Genomic DNA, 22,130 nt, shown 5'->3' on the forward strand with positions numbered 1-22,130 from the left:
CACCATACTCTTCAATATCAATTATTAAAATTCGAATATGAATTTCACCAAGTCCAGTGGTCTCGGGACCATCTATTAAGTTCAATCGGGTTTGACCAACTTTAACTAAACTTGATCGTGCATTTCTCTATATCCAACCGTTTGATTGTGACCATAATTTACTAGAATTAACCTTTTATTACACTCTTCAAATCCAACGGTTAGATTTCAAATCTCAGTATGACATGAGATGGACATGTGTTGTGCACCTGTATGACTATATTCTCTTAATCTGACCATCCAATTGGTCTCAAATTTCACCAACACCAATATGTCACCATACTCTTCAATCCTAATGATCAAGATTGGAATATGAATTTCACCTAGTCTAGTGGTCACAGGATCATCTATTAAGTTTAACCGGATTTGACTAACTTTAACTAAACTTTGACCACGCCTTTCTCTAAATCTAACCGTTTGATTGTGACCATAATTTACTAGAGTTAACATTTCATTACACTCTTCAAATCCAACGATTAGATTTCAAATCTAAGGATGATGCGTGATGGACATATGTTGTGTACCTGTATGGCTTTGTTCTCTCAATTTGACCATCCAATTGTTCTCAAATTTTACCAACAACAATATGTCACCATACTCTTCAATCCTAATGATCAAAATTCAAATATGAATTTCACCAAGTCAAGTGGTGTCGGGACCATCTATTAAGTTTGATTGGGTTTGACCAACTTTAACTAAACTTTGACCGCGCCTTTCTCTAAATCCAACCGTTTGATTGTGACCATAATTTACTAGAATTAACCTTTCATTACATTCTTCGAATCCAACGGTTAGATTTCAAATCGAAGGATGGCATGTGATGGACAAGTGTTGTGATGCCTAGCAATTTAGATGCTTGGAGATGTAACTATTTCCATGTTTGGTTTGATTTGGAATTAAAAAAAGAAAAAAGAAAATCTTGGGAATATAAGATGTTTATATTTATTTTATTATAAAAAAATCTTATAAGAATTATTAAATTTTCCCCAAATACTATATTATAAAAAATCTTATAAGAATTATTAATATTTACTTTATGTTTTCTTTCTTTTGAAATAATTATATTCTTTAACACGCACATAGCACTAATCCAAATATATTTTAAATATATTGTCAAATAAACAGACCAAACTATTCAACATTAAATTATATCTACTTAAATACAATTATCAAAAGTACAAGGAAATGAAAAATACATAATGACAATGAAATTTCTGAGAAGGCGAAGGCTATTTAGGGTATTTCACTTGGTGAGGCATTGGATCTAATAAATTATTATTTGTTCATTCAATTTCCCTATAAAATAATTGCCAACCGTGATACATACTAAGCACACTAACAATTGATTTTATAGAAAAAAAAAATTAAAAAAATAAAAAAGGAGCTAAGCCCAAATTTCTGATTGATTGAAATTTGGGAGCTGAGCCCATATATATAGTCTCAGTAAAGTCCAAAACTTTTATTATTAAAAAAAAAGAACAAAAAAGAACAAAAAAAAAGAGGTGAAAAGAAAAGGAAAGCTAAGACATAAAATGCACAGTGAAGACTAAAAAAAAAAAAACGCACTGTTTTATTTTTTGGTTGTGGTTTTCTTTTCTCAATTCGTTTTCACTTTTCTCATACTCACAATTCTTAACTGCAACACCAATCTGCACCGTGAATATCGTTCTTATTGAGGTCAATTGCAAGACCAATTTCAGCACTTGGTTAGTCCCTATTTCCCTCAGCTTCTTTGCCCTCAACCCTTGAATTCGTAATTGGGAAACATAATTTCAGACCTTTGAGCATTGAGAGTTTTTTTTTTTTTTTTTTTGGTACTTTGCAGGTTAGTGATTTGGGAAATGTAATTGGGTTGCCGCTACAAAGCGTGTAAAGGTTAGATATTCATATATATATATATATATATATATATTTATCTCTATAGTTATTTTGTGGTTGAAGGGAGTTCAATTACCATATTCACATTCGTTCAATTTCTATGTTTTTTGAATGTCTATCTATTAATGACAAGTAGAGATGAATATTGGAAATAGTGTTTATTTTTGCTACTCTTCTTCATACCGGACTGAAATACAAACAAAAAAAAAAAAAAAAAAAAAAAAAAGATCTAATAGTCTCTCTCCTTTCTCAAAAACTTACTAACTTGCTCTTGCTCTTGGGTCACTGCCGTCATTAACACGGTGCCGTTGTCGCCACCACGTTGCCTGTAGCAACCCATTTGGCGATCTTCTCTTCAGCTTCTCCGGCTATTTCTTCTTCTCCTCCTTCCTTGTCTGCTCAGCATTATGTTTCTTCTTCTTATTCTAACTCTTATGTTTCTTTTTATTTTAATCTTTAACTTTTGTTGTTTTGTGTGCTTGACAATTGTCAACAAGTCACTGACAGCCCACGTGAACTCATTCAAAAATTCAAACTCCACATTTTTTTTTTTATAATATAACATTATATCTATTTAATACTTACTGGATTTGTGTGCTCTGTCCACAGACTCCACACATCATAACACTACAAGTACAATGACTAGGGCTATTTATTTAAGGCCTATTTTAGTATTATTATTTAATACATCAATATCAATTCTATTTTATATATACATATACATATATATATTTTGCTTAGAATATTATATATTATATAATAATAGTCTAATGAAGTGAAAGTGAAATGTCTTTTTTTTTAATAGGTACTTGCATGGAGATTATTGATTCACGATCAGATTGATTGGGTTGGGTTTAATGCTTGTTTGTGGGGTTGGATATATTGGACATATATTATTATATAAAGTACCTCTGTCTACTTGTTTTTAGGAGATGGCGTTTTTTTGGGGGGTGCAATATTTCAGACACAATAGTCATTAGGGACTAGAGGACACAAAAGAAGTAAATAAAACAAATATAAAAGATAGCTAAGATAGGAAGAGCTATCACGGCAAGAAAAGTCCCATTATCATTAATGGTGTTCCATATGTGGTGTGGATTGTAACTAAAACTTGGTGATTACATCAAAATTGAGAAATTTTGCTATTAATGTCTGTCTAAGCTGTTAATTGTTTGTTTGTTTATTTATTTATTTACTTTCATTTAGATCTTGCGGTAATTCAGTGAATCCACTGAAAGTATAGCTGTCTTAGCGCCTGCAATAAACAACTGCATCAGTTGTGGTATCAGTCAGTAGTGCTGCATCACATAATTTTCCTGTTAGATCAATTTGAGGGCATAGCTAAGGTTTGTCCAACCTATTTCCAGCTTTAAGATAATATCAGATCCAATAGTATTGCATACTTTTGGTCAATGTTACATTTCAATTACCTGATTCCTGTCCCATCCTTTAATTCTACATCTATGCCGCTATGCTTGGATTTTTTTGTACTAGAGTTGCAGTTGCATATCATCTCCCTACAACCATGCAGACATTTTTTGAAGTAAGTTATATACATGCGAGCATGGATGCATAAGTGCATGCATTAATATGCACACATTTATGCATGCTATGATATGTCCTTAATGACTTGTTCTAATCATTACTTAAAAAAAGAAAAGAAAAGAAAAGATAAAAGAACTTGTATCTTGCTCAAGTGGAATTTGGGGTGTGTAGTAAATTATTAATGGGACTTCTCAGCATTTTATGGGTATTGCAGCTTTTAGTGTGTTTTGAAAAATTAACTCCACTATATTGTTTGCAGCTTAAAAAAAATGTCTTTTTGAAATGAAGGAAAATGGTGTTTTAGGGTATTTTCCTTGTGAAATGAGCCACTTAAACAAAAAGCATCAATTCACTGTGCTTAAGATATTTATCAAAGAATATATATGCATCACTGTCATTTGCATTCAAATGATGCATGGTCATATAGCAACAATACTTCCAAGGTTAAATTTCAACCAGCACATGCAGTGTTTAACAGTGACTGATTGCCTCATCATTTAATTTCATGAGTTGTAGAATTTATGGTAAAAATATATTAACTGGGCATTAAGGATATGTTTGGTTGGGGTGAAAATAGGGAGGACAGAAAATACGAATAGGAGAATAAGGTTAAAAATGACATTTTTCATTGTTTGGTTGAGAGGGGGAGGGGGAGAGAAAAGTGGTGGGGCCCACAAGTTTTCTCTCATTCCCCTTTAAAATACAATCTCTCCAAATTAGAGAGAAAATTGGAATGAAAAGTGGAAAAAACATATGGACAAAACTGCCCCCACCTCTTAATGTTTATGGCCTTTTTTTTTTTTTACTTTTCCTTTGTAACTCTGACTTTTTGTTTTTGTTTTTTCTTTCTTTGGTTTTGTCTGGTGGTAGATTCTTCTTCTTTTACTTCTTATTTTTTTTCTTCTTAATTTTTATTTTTATTATTTTTTTAAGAAAACACTTTTGGATAATTTCTTATTCTATTTTTTGAAATGTCCATTTTCATCTATACACAATTTTTAAAAGGTACCTTTCTTATCATGATTTAGGCAGCTCTTGTCTTGATCAATGATCACGATTCATGAGGTCAATGTCACCCCTATTAATGAAGAGTGGCTTAGGGCAGTGACATGAAGCTTTGGAAGTTTACAATTACTACTTCCATTTAGTAGTTGTATAAAAATAAAGATAGCAGAGTTGCCTTTTGACTGATGCTATAGGGTGCCTCATAGTTATTGAAAGGAGTTGCTTAATCTGCCAAAACCATATGAAAAGAGAGAGCTAGAAAGTTTGGGGGAAAGGTCTACATTCATCACTAGCCTTGTTTGTAGCTTAATGTTAATGGTACTTCCAGTCCTTGACTAGTGACTACATTCTACCTTTGACAGGTCTTAGCTAGTCTTGGGTTTGATTGATTCATTATAGTTACTGGGTATTAGTACGAAACTATATTTTGAAAGTTCATTTATTGGTAGATGCAACTAGAAAAGAAAAAGAAGAATAAATAAATTGCTTGATTTTGTTAATAAGTGTTCTAAAGCTTCAAGTTAAGAGATATATTTAACATTGTAGTATTCAGTTTTAATGCTTTATTATTATTATTATTATTATTTTCTTAAGATAGGCGTGGTGGTGTGTGGTTTTGGAGTTTTGAGATTGTGGAAATGTGAGGTTTGAAGATTGGAGTAGAAGAAGCTCTTTGATGAGGAATGTAAATGAGATAACCAGTAAGAGAAAGCTGTTGTTTTTTTCTTTTTTGGTTTTTTTTTTTACCAAACCAAACAGAGGAAGATTTTGACACGACTCAACTAGAATTCAACTATTTATTTTTTAGTTCAATCCTAGGTTTAGTTGTATTGTTAATGCATGATAGATATACATTGCAAGTATAATAATTAATAATGAATAATAAAAAGCAGCTTTATCTCCTTTCCTTGAAAATGCAGGTTCAACTAAGCTAGTTCTTTCATTCTCAAAAAAAGAAAAAAGAAAAAAAAAAGGAAGCTAGTTCTTTAATTAAACCAATCAAGTGTAAAAGTCAATTTCTCTATGATTGAACCAAAAAAAAAAAAAAAAAAAAATTTAAGGCCCTTTTCGTGATTATATATTTTATAATTTTATAATATGCTCATTTTTATTTTATTTTTTCATAAAAATTATTAAGAAAAAATTAAATCAACAGCTTTTAAGGTTTTATGAAATGATACTCACTAAAATTATGGACTAAAGGACACTTGCCTTAGAGCTTTGTATAAATGCAACAATAAATCCAATGTTTCATGGACCAAACCATTTTTACAAGATGGCTGACCTGCTATGTAGTGAAATTGAAAGTACAACAACCCCTCTCACCTTTGTTTCACTTTGAGTTAATTTTGTAGTTTTTATTTTTGATTTTGGTTAAATTACATTCTAAACTTTTAATTATTACTATACTAATATATGGGCTTAAAGTGCTTGAATCTATTAAAATAAATGCAAGCCTTTGAAATTCCTTCTATTTGAATAAAGAATGCCTACTATGAGGCATACAAATTTTTTGTCATGATGGTAAAGATGTTTAAATTTTGATTCTTAATAGACATGAATGTCCTTATATGTGGATTAACTTGCATGCAGTACAAGTTCTATGTTGATGGAAAATGGGGATATGATGAATCTGAACATCATGTGACTAGTGATTATGGGATTGTGAACACACCACATCTATCTACGGATGACATGGATGTTGATAATGATGCCTTTTCGGCATGTGGTGAGTCAAATATACCATATGCTTGAAATCATGATTACTATGCTTGAAATCATGATTACTATGATACTTTGGCCCTTCTTGTTGTCTTTTATATTTTGTTATGATTTTGATGGAAGTCAGAAATTTTAGTGATATCTATATCTCTCTATAGGCTTGACTTGAGGAGTTGTTTGAACTTGAGTGTTCTTAATACCCAACCAAGCTTTGCTCATTTGAAACCTATGAGCCTATGAAGCAAGTTTTTATTTGGTATCTACTTCTTTTTCATTATATTACATTAGAATTTCATGTGTTGTATATATTTAATTAGTGTATTAATAAATTCCTTTTAAATTAAACTCATCTTTTACAGGCTAAGCATTCTTTGTAGGTGGTGAGTTTTGATTTTTTTTGAAGAGCCGTGTGTTTGGCTTGAGCACAGTAAGTGCTTTACATTAGAATTTCATAACTGTTTTGTGGTGGGTTGTTGAGTGTGAGCAAGCGGGTGGCTTGTATGGTGATATAAGGTGCTTTACATTGATATTGGGAGTGTTGATTGTTTTGTGTATTTTTGAATGACTATTTTGCACAGATTCTTTCTCCCCCCGCCCCACCTTAAGTTCCTTGGTGAAAGCCATCTTGATGTTGGTAATTTTGCTTAATAAGCAAGTGAAGAAAAATTAAAAATATTTGGTTCTAAGATTCTATTTTTGGTTTTCCCCCCTGTTTTGATTTTGTTTATGATATCAAGGCGTCTTGGTTTTTTGGCTTTAGTTGTTTTACCAGCAAGATCACATGCATTTTGGATTAGTGATATTCTTGTCTTTTCTGTCTATTGGTTGGTAATGCTACATGTTTTATTTAATTATCATGTTCACAGTATTCACCAGCTACTTCTTTAATATTGATCTACTAAACATGCTAATAGTATAATGTTTAAATTTGATGGTGGTGTTGTAGGCTATTGAAGTGATAAGTATAGTGAATTCACAGTATTTACCAGCTAGTTCTTTAAAGAAAAATGCTAGTACCACAAATATGCTAATAGAATGCTAGTACCACATTGCTCTTTTTGTCATACTAATCTACTAAATATGCTAATAGAATAATGTTTAAATTTGATGTAGTGCAGTAGGCCGTTGGAGTTACAAATAAAGTGAATTCATAGGTTGAAAAGACATGCATTTAACTATATCAGTATATGTTCATTAAAACTGCAGACCACTTTCATTAGAGTATTTCAATAATTTCCTTTGTGGCCAAAATGTACCAAGAGGAAGAGAGTAGTTTAATTTCTTAAATCTTGTTTTGTTGGGGGGGGGACAATGAAAGAAGTGGATTAGTTTTATTCTTTCACTCTTGAGTTCTAAATGTAACCACTTCCCATGTCATTCCTCTCTCACAATATTTCCATCTTAAATCTTGTTTTGTTGGGGGGGGGACAATGAAAGAAGTGGATTAGTTTTATTCTTTCACTCTTGAGTTCTAAATGTAACCACTTCCCATGTCATTCCTCTCTCACAATATTTCCATCTATTTTAGTATGAGTGTGTAGAACTAATAGAGAATTACTTTGAGGTTCTTGTCAATTTCTCCATTTATAGATAAAAATATGGTATAGAATCTAATTTTATATCATTTCTTGTGTTTTCGGACATATCTAACTCATGTAATAATTTATTACATTTTTTTTGTAGCATTCTATGAACAACAAAGGACTTAAATTGTATATTGAATTGTGTATTGTATATTGTAGGAAAAAAACATTAATTATCTCTCTTTTTTTTTTTGTTTGGGATGTTGGGACTCAACATGTCTATTGTCTTTTTATTATTCTCCAAAAGAAAGATTCTCCTATGATGCTAGACTGTTATCTTTTTGGTTTGGGGAGTAGAAGAAAGAATTAGGGTTTTTTTGTTTTTTTGTTTTTTTTGTTTTAATAACAGTCTGTTTGTGTCTCCATTTAACTTCTATTGCTTTAAGTTCATGATATGTTTTTTAGATGAGTGATATTTCGTACGTATTAATGATTTTTCATTTGCTTTAAATTCTTTTACTTTAATTTCTTTACAAATATCTTTGGATATGTTCTTTGTTATGATTGTTAATTTCTTTTGGAGAATGAGTCTTGATGTAGATTAAGTTTTGTTAAATGCATAAAGCTTTCATATCTTCCTAGTTATGGTATTTTTGAAAAATATAAATGTTAAAATTTTACTTGGACGTTAAAACTATTTATTAAGCATTTTTGTCATCTATTTTAGTTGACCTTTACATTGGTTTATGCTCTTTATTTCAGGTCAAAATATCGCATGCCTTGGGTTATAGATGATGTCGAGGGGAGATATATTTCATTGCAACAAAGTTTTAGCTTGGTTGCATATCTTCATGAGGAATTTGTTATCATTTGATTAGTATTTGAGTGAATACATTCGAACTTATATTATGTATATGATATTGAACTTGGGTATTGTAAGGACTCGATTTGTAACGACCCAAAAGGATTTTGGGTTCGCACATAAAAAGGCCCAAACAATGTAATTTGTAGAGCGTGGGTATTAAGAACTAGATTAACTTTCGTAGAAGGAAAAGATTCACCCTCACTTGTATTGAAGGTTCAGAGTTGGCACAACAATCAATTTTTTTTTTTTGTTGTAACAGATACCGTTCTTTTGTTTTTCACGTTTTTCTTCTTGAGTCTTTGCTTTTCTTTTTTCTATTTTTTTTTTCCTGTTCTGATCTCCCCTCTCTCTGCATGTTCTTTCAGATTATATACCACCCTCTGTGTTCCATCCTCACCACACACGTGTAGGTTGGGTTCGAGGGATTTCTTTCTGTCCCATCTAGCGCCTCCTGGAACCTCCTATGGGCAGCTGTAAGGCTGCTTCATTACTGTTCAGGTATCACCTCCACATTAATGCGGCCAGAGAGTTGGTTGAGAAACAATTAATGCAGAGGCAGTTGTAGTTATAGATATTTGTTTGCCTTTTCTTTCTTACCCTCGGTCTGTTATCCCCTCTTTAGTGGTGACATAGTTCTGAGGTCCGATTGTAACAAGACTGCATCCTAATCGTCCTCGGACGCATACTGCCAAGGAGTATGGTGTCTTCGGACGAATACGGAACTCTATTTTCGTGATATTGACTACCCCCCCTTAGTGGTTACCCTTACGACCTGACTTGGGCTTCCTCGGACGGATTTGCATCCTCGGATGGGTCGCAGGCCCAACGATCTTGACCTTAATGGGTCTGTTGATTGACTGGCCCCCACAATAACCCCTAAAAATCCTGCTTTTCGACTCCTCGGGAGAGAAGGTGGATTTTGACGTCATAAGCCCGTACCTATGCGTGTTTTGGGGCATGCCCCTGACGCTTCAGTATCCCGATTTTGGCAACATTAAATTTTGGCAACGCCCTTGTCTCCCACGTTCGACGGTGAGATGTAAATCAGACGGCAGAGGGCCTCCCTTGTTTTGTGAGCGGGAACTTTACCGCTCACAATCCTCATATGACTATAAAGGCGTTCTCAAATTAACTATGTATCTTACCTTCGATGATTACGTGGTTCCAGAGCTCATACATTGAACCTGCCTTTCTCTATTTTCGTTATTTTCCTGGCGACTACAAATAATCGTACTTTGTCCGAGGTCCTTCCTTTGAACCTGTAAGTCTTCTCGAAGTTTTTACCACTTTTATTTTAAACCCAACCGTTTTTCTGCTAAGTCTTTTAGAAAAATGGGGAAACAAAAGAATCCATTTCGATGTTTAGTTGAATCCGAGGAAGGTATTAGAAGCTTTTGCTCTAAGTATAAAATCCCCTCAACGGTAGGGATGAGGTACGCAGCCCAAGGGGAATGGGCTGATGCTAGACAAACTGGGGAAGTAGTTATTCCCATGATTGCCTTTATAGAAGGCGAGATGACTATCCCCATGGGTAGTATCACTAGGAGTTACCTCAACTTCTTTAGGCTATCCCCCACCCAGTGTGCTCCAAATATGTTTAGGGTCCTGGGAAGTATAGATGCTTTGAATAAGAGAATGGACCTAAAGTTAACCCATCATGATGTGAATTGGGTGTACAACCTCCATCACTTAACCGGTCAGGAGTATTATCTCAAGTTGAGATATCTTGAGGTAAGGCTGATTCAGTGCCTTCCCACTTCAAACAAGAACCTGAAGGAGGATTTCCTTATTCTCTCTAGGGAATGGCACGATGGTCTGCCTTGCCCGACAGTAGAGGGAACACCAGGTGGGAGCGTAGTCATAGATCTATAATATTTAGTTTGCAAGCACATTTTGTTTACTTTTTCTCTTTTTTTTTTTTTTTTTAATTATTTTTATCTCCAACAATTTTCATTTTCAACTCAGCGGTTTTGCAGATAGACGCTACACAAAGCCCAATCTTAAGTTAGTCAATAAGGCGAACTTGGATAAGTTACTGAAAGCCGAGATATATGTGAACGAAGCTGACGGTCAGCTCCGGGCAGCACACTTAATTCTCGGCTATACCCCCCTGTCTTTTGCTTTTTAGGCACCGAAGTGCGTGATTAGAGCCCGCGACCCTCGGCTTCACCATATCAGTGTTGCCTACGAAGGGTTCATTGTTCCAGAGGGCATTCCGCTTCCCCAGTACACATCTCGCATAGAGCCTCTTTTCGTAGCCAGCGTCTCGGCAGGAACTACTTCATCCCTACCTACCCTCAGGGAAAAGGAAATAAAAGGGAGAAAGGAAGAGGAGAAAGACGAGGAAGAGGTTGTAGAGGTCTCTGAGTCCTCGGACGACTTTGGGATTTTTGATCAACCCATAAACCTCGGAGAAAATCCTGACAAGATGGGGATACAAAGAAAACCCCAGAGAAGTTTGCTGGAGCTGATGGAAGGTCAGCCAGGAAAGAGTGCACCTGCAAACTCAACACCATCCCAGGCTTCATCTCTTCCCGCTAGGTCTCCTCCTCCTGCTCCTCGTCAACCTCCTCGGCTATCATCACAGCCAGCGCTTCCTAACGCTGCCGAGCTAAAATGGCACAGGGAACAAAAGGGGAAAGAGGTGGCAGACACGAGCAAGTCTCGTCCTATTCGCGAGGAGGATGCCCAACGAGCTGCAAAGTAGCAGAAAACCAAGCACCAAGCCGTGCGGGGTCAAGAGAGATCTGATTCCCAACATTCTGAACCACAAGCATGGTTGCCAGCACCTATGCACGGTGGGGAGCCCCTGCGAGATGATGCATCTATAAGGGACTTCAACGCTCGACAATAAACGATACTTGGGCATGGTAAGAAGCTAACTTTTTGTCTTTTTCATTCTATGATTGTTACTCACCAATATGCACTTTTCACTGACTATAGTGTTAACCTTTTTCCTACAGATCATCCAAAATACTTTCAAGCTAGATGAGATGCTCAACGCCTGTTCTGATCGGCTAGACGATGAAAGGAAAAGACGGACAACGGCTGTACAGACCTTGTCCAAATTTGAACAGGACTTGGCCGATGTAAGGAAAAAGTTACAGGTCGAAGAGCAAGCTTGCAAGAGCGCCGAGTCAGCATTAGAAGGCTACCAAAAGCAGGCCGAGGACCAAGGGAACCGTCTGCGTGAGGCGAATGCCGAATTGAAGAAGGCTCAGGATAGTTCTTAGGAAGCATTTGGAGGAAACTCAAAAACTAAGGGAGCGAGCTGAAAAGTCCAGGGAGCAAGCCAAGAAAGCAAAAATCGATGCCGAACGGGCAATGAATGAAGTTGAGCAGAGAGGCTACGAGGTTGGTATAGCTGAAACTGAGAAGGCTTTGAGAGCCGAGGTTCCGGCGGTGTGCCGTATCTACTGCGCAAAAACTTGGAATGAGGCCCTTAACCGGGCGGGGGTTGAAGTTTCATCTGAGTTACGTAAGCTAGAGAATGTATTCTATTCCGAGGTGATCCGCCCCTCAGTTCTTCTACCCCATCAGGCTGATGCTCCTTCTTCAGTCATTAACCTCAACGAGGAGGTTTTGCCTCACAGTTTTCCTCCCCTTGGTCAGTCGGAATCAGCTAAAGGGGGACTTGCCCCTCTAGGAGCTTCCCCAGACAAGACTACCACCGCTTCGAAGGCAGAGACGGCCTCCCAAGGTTTTCAACAGGATTTGGCCTCCACAGTCTTACCAATTGGGGCGCTACTAAAGCCAAAGAGGGAATCACCACTTCGGAGGCAGACATATCTGTCTGCCAGAACCCAAAGATCCAATTGAAATTGAAAAAGTAGAACTTGTTTTGTAGTCTAACTAGACATTTAGTAGGGGACCCCCTTGCTCATTTTTTTACCGCTCTTACTGCTTTATGTTATTTCTGTACGTTCACTGAGTTATTGTAATTTGGATAGGTTCATTTCAACTATCTTTTGCTTGTATGGGGCAATTCTGCTTACACACATTGTCAATTGATAATTAGTAATAGGCAATAAGCATTAATACAACGGGGTCTTAAGGAGACGTTTTAGATATGCACGTATTCTTTCCAATCAATTGCAATTCTTTACGAAAGTTCATAAACTAAATAAAATTATGCCTTCAGTACCTTGATTGTACGCCAAGTGACGTCCATAGATTTCTCTCTAATTCTCCAATAAGTGTTACGGGGCATTAATTCCCATTAAGTTTGTGATCAGAAGATCTATCACAACTCAGTTACTGTTCAATACTTCAATACACATCATAGAGTGTTAATTTCCACTAGGTTCGTGGTCTGAGGACCTGACACAACTTAGTTTCTGTTTAATATTTCAACATACATCATAGGACGTTAATTTTCACTAAGTTTGCGATCCGAGGACCTGACATAACTTAGTTTCTGTTTAACATTTCAATACACATTAGAGGACGTTAATTTCCATTAAGTTTACAATTCGAGGACCTGACATAACTTAGTTTCTGTTTAACATTTCAATATACATCATAGGACGTTAATTTCCACCAAGTTTGTGATCCGAGGACCTGACATAACTTAGTTTCTGTTTAACATTTCAGTATACATCATAGGACGTTAATTTCCACCAAGTTTGCGATCCGAGGATCTGACATAACTTAGTTTCTGTTTAACATTTCAATATACATCATAGGACGTTAATTTCCACCAAGTTTGCGATCCGAGGACCTGACATAACTTAGTTTCTGTTTAACCTTTCAATATACATCATAGGACGTTAATTTCCACTAAATTTGCGATCCGAGGACCTGACATAACTTAGTTTCTGTTTAACATTTCAATATACATTATAGGACGTTAATTTTCACCAAGTTTGCGATCTGAGGACCTGACATAACTTAGTTTCTGTTTAACATTTCAATATATATCATAGGATGTTAATTTCCACTAAGTTTGCGATTCGAGGACCTGACATAACTTAGTTTCTGTTTAACATTTCAATATACATTATAGGACGTTAATTTCCACCAAGTTTGCGATCCGAGGACCTGACATAACTTAGTTTCTGTTTAACATCGAGGACCTGACATAACTTAGTTTCTGTTTAACATTTCAATATACATCATAGGACGTTAATTTCCACCAAGTTTGCGATCCGATGACCTGACATAATTTAGTTTCTGTTTAATATTTCAATATACATTATAGGACGCAGGAGCACAGGATGTATGGCTGACGTAAATTAAAAGAAATATTTGAATTGAAATACTTTTATTAATAATAATACCTCTTGAGATTATTTACATTCCAAGGATGAAGTACAGCTTTTTCATCTAGGTCTTCTAGATAATAGGCTCCTATTCCCGCTACAGAAGTGATCCGATATGGCCCTTCCCAAATTGGTCCCAGTTTTCCCCAATTTGGATTCTTGGTGGCCCCTAGAACTTTCCCCAGCACCAGATCTCCTGCGGCTAACGGCCTCATCTTCACATTACTATCATAACCCTGCTTGAGTTTATGTTGGTAGTAAGCTAGTTGAACCATCGCGCTCTCCCTTCGCTCTTCAATCAGGTCCAAACTTTTCTCCAACATCGCATCATTACTATCTGAAGAGAATGTATTGGTCCTTAACATTGGGAATCCAGTTTCCAGGGGGATGACGGCCTCGACCCCATAGGTCATGGAAAAGGGAGTTTCCCCCGTTGAACGTTGGGGTGTTGTCCGATATGTCCATAGAACATGTGGCAATTCTTCCACCCACTTTCCTTTAGCGTCATCCAGTCTCTTCTTAAGCCCATTGACTATTACTTTGTTAACAGCTTCAGCCTGTCCATTGCCTTGAGAATAAACCGGAGTGGAATACCTGTTTTTTATACCCAGTTCTGAACAATATTCCCTAAAGGCATTGCTATCAAATTGGAGTCCATTATCTGAGACAAGAGTGCGGGGAGTTCCAAATCGCGTAACAATGTTCCTCCAAATAAACTTCTTCACATCTACGTCTCTGATGTTCGCCAAGGGCTCAGCTTCGACCCATTTAGTGAAGTAGTCTGTGCCGACCAGCAGATACTTCTTGTTTCGTAGGGCTTTAGGAAAAGGGCCAACAATGTCCAGCCCCCATTGGGCAAAAGGCCAAGGGCTGGAGAGAGGGTTAAGAACTCCTCCCGGTTGATGGATATTTGGAGCATATCTTTGGCACTGATCGCATTTCCTAACGTACTCCTGCGCTTCCTTCTGCATATTTGGCCACCAATATCCTTGTGTGATGGCTCGACATGATAGAGACCTTCCTCCTGTATGGCTTCCACAAATGCCCTCATGCAATTCTTCCAGGATTGATTCTGCAGTCTCAGGAGGCACACAGAGCAGGTATGGCCCAGAGAAGGACTGTTTGTATAACCTTTTATCTTCAGATAGCCAGTACCGAGGAGCTTTCCTTCGTATTTTCTCAGCTTCCACCTTATCTTTGGGCAATATGTCACTTTCAAGAAATTTTAAGATGGAATCCATCCAGTTAGGCGACAGACTGGTTTGATTGATTTGGCAAACATCCTTTTCTGGTGAGATGGGGGTACACAGGTCTTCAACGATGATCACCCGAGGAAAATTTCGTACTGAGGAAATGGAAAGGGTTGCCAAGGAATCAGCGTGTGTATTTTCACCTCGAGGAATATGCAATAAGTAGAAAGACTCAAACTTCATTTGCATACGCCTAACCCGGTCCAGATACCCTTGCATCCTTGGGTCCCGAGCCTCCAGCTCTCCTCTCACCTGGTCGACTACCAATCTCGAGTCTGAGAATAATTTCACTACCTTTCCACCCATTTTTCGGACCATACTCATTCCCATTATCAAAGCTTCGTATTCTGATTCGTTGTTAGTAGCCGAGAACCCTAATCTTAACGACTTCTTGATGATGACCTCCTCGGGGGATATCAAAACCAATCCCAATCCTGCTCCCCGTTGGTTTGCGGCCCCATCCACGTACACCCTCCAAAAGGACCCACCTTGTGTGGATATTAGGCCAACCGATTTTTCATCCGTGAGACCTTGATTCACATTAACTTCTTCTGGGCATTCGGCGAACTCAGCCACCAGATCGGCAAGGACTTGACCTTTCATAGAGGTGCGAGGCATGTACTTGATATCGAAGGCACCCAGAATCGTGCCCCACTTAGCAATTCTTCCGGTGTAGTCAGCACTTCTGAGTATGGACTTAAGAGGCAGTTGGGTCAAGATAACCACGGTATGGGCCTGAAAGTAATGCGGAAGTTTGCGTGTTGCATGGACCACCGCCAATATGGCCTTTTCTAATGACAAATATCTCACCTCGGCCTCATGGAGGGATTTACTTACATAATAAACTGGCCTTTGGACGTCATTGTCTTCTCGTATCAAGACGAAACTAACTGCATGAGGGGCAACCGCCAGATCAGCAAACAACACCTCATCCACCTCAGGGCTAGACATGATAGGTGGCCTGGACAAGTATTCTTTCAACTGCTGGAACGCTACAGCACACTCCTCGGTCCATTCAAATCCTCGCTACTTATACAATAGACGGAAAAAAGGACGACACCTCTCGGCCGACCTGGAGATGAACCGGTTCAACGTAGCAGTCATCCCAGTCAGTTTCTGCACTTCTTTTGGATTCCGAGGTGCTTGCAAATCGTCAATGGCCTTAATCTAGTCTGGGTTCACCTCAATTCCTCTATGGGTCACCATATACCCCAAGAACTTCCCGGAACCTACACCAAAGGAGCACTTTGAAGCATTCAAGCGTAACTTATGTTTTCTCAGTATCCCGAAGATACTCGTGAGATCTTCCACATGTTCGGACGCCACTTTACTTTTCACAACCATATCATCGATATAAACTTCAATACTTCTACTCAGTTGCGGTTCGAACATTTTCGTCATCATGCTTTGGTAGGTAGATCCGGCGCTTTTCAAACCGAAGGGCATCACCTTATAATGGTAGTTCCCAATCGGGGTTACAAAAGCAGTCTTTTCCTGATTGTCGGCGGCCAGCGGTATTTGGTGATACCCTTGGAAGGCATCCAAGAAACTCATCCTAGGTTGACCCACGGTTGCATCCACCAACTGGTCTATCTTCGGCATGGAAAATGGATCCTTGGGGCAGGCCTTATTGAGATCCGTGAAGTCCATGCATACCTGCCATTTTCCAGTCTTCTTTTTTACTACCACCGTATTGGCCAACTATTGAGGATAAAAAACTTCCTTGATAGCCCCAGCCTGTTTGAGCTTGGCAACTTCACTTTTAACCGCCTCAGCGTGCTCCTTCGATGGTTGCCGAGGAGGTTACCTCCTGGGCATAACGGCAGGATTCATGTTGAGTCGATGACAAATGAAATTCGGGTCCACCCCTGGGGCTTCATACGGGTTCCATGCGAAAACGTCCACATTGGCTCGGAGGAATTTCAGTAACCTCGCCTTCTCTTGCAAAGGCAATTTAGCCCCAACCTGAAAGAATTTTTTCGGATCACCAGCAACAAATACCCTCTCCAAATCTTCACACTCTACCCCATTGGCTGGTACGTCCAAGCCTGATGCTGGGGACTTTAATTGCTATAATTCATTGTCGGCCGTAGTTGAGATTTCTGCTTCTGGCCGATACTGTATAGCCGTTACTAGGCATTGCCGAGCAACCGCCTGACTCCCTACTATTTCCAACACTTGGCCTCCGGATGGGTACTTCACCTTCTGATGCAAAGTAGATGAGACCGCTTTAAGGGTGTGAAGCCAAGGTCTGCCCATAATAGCCGTGTACGGAGAAAAAACATCTACGACAATAAAGTCCACCTCCACCACATCCGTACCTGCTTGCACAGGCAGCCTGATCAGTCCTTTGGGAGCGACCATCCTCCCCTCAAAACTTACTAGAGGCGAGTTGTAAGTTGTTAAGTCTTCTGGTTTCAAACCTAGCCCTTTGTACAAGTCTGGATACATTATATCCACAGCGCTACCCTGATCGACCATCACCCTTCTGACATCGTACCCGCCAATTCTCAGCGTTACCACCAAAGCATCCTCATGGGGCTGTATGGTCCCAACCATGTCCTCATCCGAAAAGCCCAGAATCAAGGGGACATGCACCCTGGCTCTCTTCGATGCTTAGGAATGATCCTCGGCCAGGGATCGGAACACCGACAATACCCTGGAAGGGCAAGATCCAGTCCTTCCCGGGGTCGCAAAGATAACGTTAATCGTACCTAGAGGGAGTCTTGATGAAGCGTCCCCACGCACCTCTGAACCTGCTTGGCTCGCCCTTCCACTGGAGTGATGCAAGAGTTATTTTAATTTCCCTTCACGGACCAACTGTTCCAAGTGGTCCCATGAATTCCTGCAATTATCCGTCGTGTGCCCATGATCCTGATGATAGTGGCAGTATAAGTTCGTGTTGCGTTTCCTAGGCTCTCTCGCCATCTTGTTCGGCCATTTGAAGAATGGCTCATTCTTTATCTTCTCCAAAACCTGCTGCACTGGCTCTCGAAATATTGCATTAACCACCTGGGCGTCCGCCGAACCCGACTGCCCAACAAAATCCCTCCGGGGTCGGCTGCTATTATAACGGTCCGACCTGAAATCCCTCCTCTCCTGAGGGATCACTTTGGCCTTCCCTTTTCCCTGAAATTGATCCTCCTCTACCCTTCTATACTTATCTATCCTGTCCATCAATTGGTGCACACTGGTAACAGGTTTACCAGTCAGGGATTTCTTTAAATCATGATCAGCTGGGAGGCCAGCTTTGAAAGTGGTTATGGCCACACCATCGTTCTTTCCTTCTATTTCATTAAACATTTCCCAGTACCTATCCGAATAATTCTTGAGAGTCTCGCCCTCTCGCATAGTCATAGCCAGCAAAGATCCCAAAGGCCGAGGAGTCCTGCTACATGTAATAAAGCGAGCGCCAAAAGCCCGGGTCAGTGTTTTGAAAGATTCAATAGAATTGGCCCTTAAGCCGTTGAACCACCTCATCGCTGTCGGACCCAAACTCGATGGAAAAACTTTGCACATCAAAGCCTCGTCCCTGGAGTAGATAGCCATTTTCTGGCTGAAATAGCTTACATATTCTACCAGGTCCGACCGGCCATCATACAGGGAGAACGTAGGCTGATGGAATTGCCGAGGAAGAACCGCATCGTCTATGTTTCTCGTAAAGGGCGACTTGGAAATTTGACTCAAGGCTTTGTTCATGGCATCGTTACCCAAGCCCCTGCTAGGTGGACTCTATGCTTATGTCGATGGCGGTGCTCCTCCTCATAGGAGAAAGTCTCGCTTAGCGGAGTTCTCGATTTCCGCCTATAACTAGCTCCATCTGACTCCTCAGATGATGGTTCGGAGTAAGGTGGGGAGCGTTCCCGCCAGGCACGGCGCAACTCTCTCTTCAAATCGGTAGATTCCCGTCATGCTTTGCGTGGGAGACGTGACTCTTTCCACGAGAGTGGCTTCTGGTGGTATGAGTTGTACGTACACTCCCCTCATGGCCCTCTCTCCGTTCGGGACTCCTACGGGGATCACCTTGCTAGGAGCCCCTTGACTCTGCCTGGTGCGGGTTGGCATCCTCCTGATGCGGTCCCGTCGCGTAGTGATGTGGACCCACTTCCTCCATCAGAAACGTTGCACCGGAAGTCTTTTAAGTTAATACAAGCTCTTCTCATAGACAACGCCAATTGTAAGGACTCGATTTGTAACGACCCAAAAGGATATTGGGTTCGGACGTAAAAAGGCCCAAACAATATAATTTGTAGAGCATGGGTATTAAGAACTAGATTAACTTTCGTAGAAGGAAAAGATTCACCCTCACTTGTATTGAAGGTTCAGAGCTGGTACAACAATCGGTTTTTTTTTTTTTTTTTTTGTAATAGATACCGTTCTTTTGTTTTTCACGTTTTTCTTCTTGAGTCTTTACTTTTCTTTTTTCTCTTTTTTTTCTGTTCTGATCTCCCCTCTCTCTGCATGTTCTTCTTTCAGATTATATACCACCCTCTGTGTTCCATCCTCACCACACACGTATAGGTTGGGTTCGGGGGATTTCTTCCTGTCCCATCTAGCGCCTCCTGGAATCTCCTATGGGCAGCTGTAAGGCTGCTTCATTACTGTTCAGGTATCACCTCCACATTAATGCGGTCAGAGAGTTGATTGAGAGGTAATTAATACGAAGGGAGTTGTAGTTATAGATATTTGTTTGCCTTTTCTTTCTTACTCTCGGTCTGTTATCCCCTCTTCAGTGGTGACATAGTTCTGAGGTCCGATTGTAACAAGACCGCGTCCTGATCGTCCTCGGACGCATACTGCCAAGGAGTATGGTGTCCTCGGACGAATACGAAACTCTATTTTCGTGATATTGACTACCCCCCCCCCTTGGTGGTTACTCTTACGACCTGACTTGGGCCTCCTCGGACGGATTTGCATCCTCGGATGGGCCGCAGGCCCAACGATCTTGACCTTAATGGGTCTGTTGATTGACTGGCCCCCACAGGTATTATTTTCCCTTATTAGTAGTTATTGATTGAGCAGTTGTTATGCTTATATGAGTATTTGTGATTGAAAATTTGTGATGCGTATAGAATTGTGGTTTGTTATTTCCCAACAAGTACCCATGTAAAATTCAGAATGTAAATTTTAAAGAAAAATAAAAAAAATGTAAAATATTATTAACGACGACAATGTCCTCGCTAATATTTTATCATATCATTAGTGACAAAAAACAATATCATCGCTAATATGCAATTTTTAGTGATGACATGTTTGTGGTCACTTATATATCGTTATTTGTGACGACAACAAGTGTCGTCGCTAGTAATGATATGTTAATGACCACAAACATGTCGTCGTTAATAATAATCTACTAGCGACGACAAAAAAATTTGTCGCTACTAATGAGATAGTAGCAACGACATTTCGTCTTGGGGTTTCGAGTTATTTATGACGACAATTGTCACTATTAGCGACAACTTTGTTGTCGTTAATAGTATTGTATTTGCGACAACATTAATATCGTCACTAAAAAACTTTTTTGTAACCAAATTCGTTTAACGAAAGTTAGCGACGATATTTTTCGTCACCAATATAATTAGCGACGACTATATGCCGTCGCTAAAGACCAAATTTCTTGTAGTATGACTTGAATTTATATAAATATATATATATATATATATAAGATATATTTCATTAGTTTAATTTACTCTTAAAAATATTTTTGCACACGTTGATCACATATTAGCCTATCTCAAAATCAAATAACAACATAAATCATAGATTTTTTTTTTTTTTTAAATTTAATTTGATCTTTGGCCTCATTCTCATAAATTTCATCTCATCTCTATTCTCTATCTGACCATCTCGGCATCTCCTACTCTAAGAGTACAAAGTGAGTATCTATGAGTTATGAGTATCTTTCTTTCTAGTATAAATTTATATTATATTATGTGAGTGTGTCTGATAGACAAACACTGATTGTGTAAGTTAATATTACTATTATTTTTTATAATATTATTTGTGTGAATTGTGATGTATATGAATGTGTGCGTATATAGTAAAAATATAATTTAACTATATAGAATTTAATAATTAGGAAATATAAAGGGTCTGTCACATGTGTGTGTATTGTTATCATGTTAAATACAATAGCTTTTTGTTATAAAGTTAGTGATTCAAGAATGAAAAAAAAAAAAAAAAAAAGAGTAAAGTTAGTGATTTTTTAAGCATTTGATTGGTAACGTAAACGCTTAGTATATTATTTATGTATGGATGAGTGTGGATCAATTTAATACAGTGTCAATGGGTTGAGTCTTGTCATTTAGTTTAAAATATTTTTATAAAAATAATGATAAATAGATATGACAACAGCATAAAAATAAAAATTATATATAAACTTAAGAAAATGAAATGGTCACACCTACCCACATTGACCATAAATAATGACAACCTATAATGAACAATCTTGTAATGATTTAAATATGAAAACTTGTAGAAGAAAATCATAAAACTTCATGTATTTGGTGTGTGAGTGTGTGTTTGTGTGCATTTTCCCCTTGTTGATAGCTAAATATATTCAAGTTCTTTTTTATTAAATTTTTTAATGACCAAAAAAAAATTCTTTAGCTACCACTGTATATGCAGTATCATCTATTTTGTTTTTATATATGGTAGTATTTTATATTGACTATTAAAATTTGGTAGATATTGTACATAATATAATAAAAATAAAAATTGTGCAGCTTAAAATTAGTCATTTTCTATTACCACCAAAGGGTGGCAGCTTGATGGTAGAAATCCCTTGAACCATCACCCTTGCAAGTCTGAGGGTTGTGGTTCGAGTCATGACGCTTGAATTTAAATGATGTCCCCACATGGATAGCCTCAAGCAGCTTTGGTGGTCTCACGCCGTAGAATTTGGATTTAGGTGGGCTAGGGCAATGATACTGTGCCATATGAGCCTTTCTTTTCGTTCATTAAAAAAAAAAAAAAAAAAGTAAGTCATTTTCTATTATAGTTGTAGATGACTAAACAAAGTCTTTTGGCTATATTTTGCTAA

At 38.2% G+C, this 22,130-nt stretch overlaps 1 long non-coding RNA gene across 9 annotated transcripts; it reads left to right on the forward strand.

Moving 5' to 3' along the window:
• The first annotated feature begins 1,608 nt into the window (after positions 1-1,608).
• LOC115968003 lies at positions 1,609-20,146 on the forward strand. Of its 9 annotated transcripts, none has more exons than XR_004086631.1 (9): positions 1,609-1,745; positions 1,865-1,914; positions 3,124-3,263; positions 5,062-5,168; positions 6,023-6,196; positions 6,348-6,445; positions 6,549-6,616; positions 8,475-8,642; positions 20,073-20,146. It is a non-coding gene; the product is annotated as an uncharacterized LOC115968003 (long non-coding RNA). The 9 variants fall into 9 exon arrangements; XR_004086629.1 differs by having other exon boundaries at positions 6,061-6,196; XR_004086630.1 differs by having other exon boundaries at positions 5,066-5,168; positions 6,061-6,196.
• The last annotated feature ends 1,984 nt before the right edge of the window (positions 20,147-22,130 follow it).

This window comes from Quercus lobata, chromosome 11 (genome assembly GCF_001633185.2).
Source record: "Quercus lobata isolate SW786 chromosome 11, ValleyOak3.0 Primary Assembly, whole genome shotgun sequence".
Lineage (NCBI taxonomy): Eukaryota > Viridiplantae > Streptophyta > Magnoliopsida > Fagales > Fagaceae > Quercus > Quercus lobata.